Raw genomic sequence first — 1466 nt, 5'->3', positions numbered from 1 at the left:
AAAAATTATTATTAATTTCAATGAAAATTTACAGAGAATTTGAATTTCCATTCATTCATTGTTGCACTTTTCTCCCCTCCCAACCCTTCCCCTCCTCAATACACTACCCTCTTGGAAAAGTAAAAGAAAAATTCTTTCATTGTTTTACAATCTCTCCCCCCACGTCCACTCCACTATGCAGCCTTTGCTCTGGACTCCTGTCATGCCAAAATACCTAATCACATATCCCTTTTAAACCATTTTCTCCCTCATCTGTTTCAATGCAGTATACATTATTGAACCTATATTTCTCAGTCTCCCCCCAACTCCGAGGCCAGTCCTATTTTACAACAGTGGCACCATGCAGTATTTGTCCTTTTGTGTCTGAGATACTTCACTCAACATAATGTCCTCCAGGATGACCCAATTTGAATAATATTGCATGAGTTCCCTGTTTTTCAAGGCAGTATAGTATTTTCTGTGAATATACCACAACTTCTCTATCCATTCGTTTGTTGATGGGCACTTAGGTTGTTTCCAACTCTTTGTTACTGTGAACAAAGCCGTGTTAAACATGGGTGTGCATATATCTGCTTGGATGTCAGTTATGGTCTCTTTGGATTATATTCCCAGTAGTGGAATTGCTAGGTCAAAGGGTTTCTCTATTTGCAACTTTTTGAGAAAGAGCCATACCACCTTCCACAGTGGTTGTACCATTTTACACTCCCACCAACAGTGAATAAGGGTTCCAGTTTCTCCACAACCTCGCCAGCGTTTGTTGCTTGCTGTTCTGTTTAATTTTGCTGTTCTGACTGAGGTGAGATGATATGTCATAGTTGTTTTGATTTGCATCTCTCTTAGAGCTAGTGATTTTGAACATTTCTTCATGTGCTTGTTAGCCATCTGAATGTCTACTTTGGTGAAGTGTCTGTTCATATCCTATGCCCATTTTTCAATTGGATTATTTACCTTTATCTTGTTGTGGTGCTGTATTTATATTTTTTGCAAAAGTTATTTGCAATAAATCATTGATTGTACAAAATTCTATTATTTTACCGCCAGCCTCATTTCTGTTACCAAGTCCATCTTTTCTGACTACTGATCCTTCTTCCCTGTTCACAACTTTTGCATTCCAGTCACCCATTATTACTGCCAAAGTTGGTAGAAATAGTCTATTTCCTCCTCTTTGACTCTTGTTGTTGGCCCATATATTTGAATGATAGTGGTATTTACTGGACTTCCTTATATGCATATTGATATTATTCTGTAGCTAACAACATTTTATTTCAAGATGGATCTAGAAATGATCTTTTTAACTCTTAAAGTTACCCAATTTTTCCTCACATTTTCATTGCTGGCATAGTAGGTCTAATTCAAAATGTCCCATGCCAATCTATCTCATTTCACCAATACCTAATATGTCAAAATTTGTATGTTCCATTTCTTTCTTGTCTATGTCCAGTTTTCCTATATTCATGCTTCTCACA

Source organism: Elephantulus edwardii, unplaced genomic scaffold, assembly GCF_000299155.1.
Source record: "Elephantulus edwardii isolate Elephantulus edwardi_28Jun2011 unplaced genomic scaffold, EleEdw1.0 scaffold00458, whole genome shotgun sequence".
Classification (NCBI taxonomy): Eukaryota; Metazoa; Chordata; class Mammalia; order Macroscelidea; family Macroscelididae; genus Elephantulus; species Elephantulus edwardii.
The sequence above is the reverse complement of the archived record's forward strand: the minus strand, read 5'-3'. Positions refer to the sequence as shown.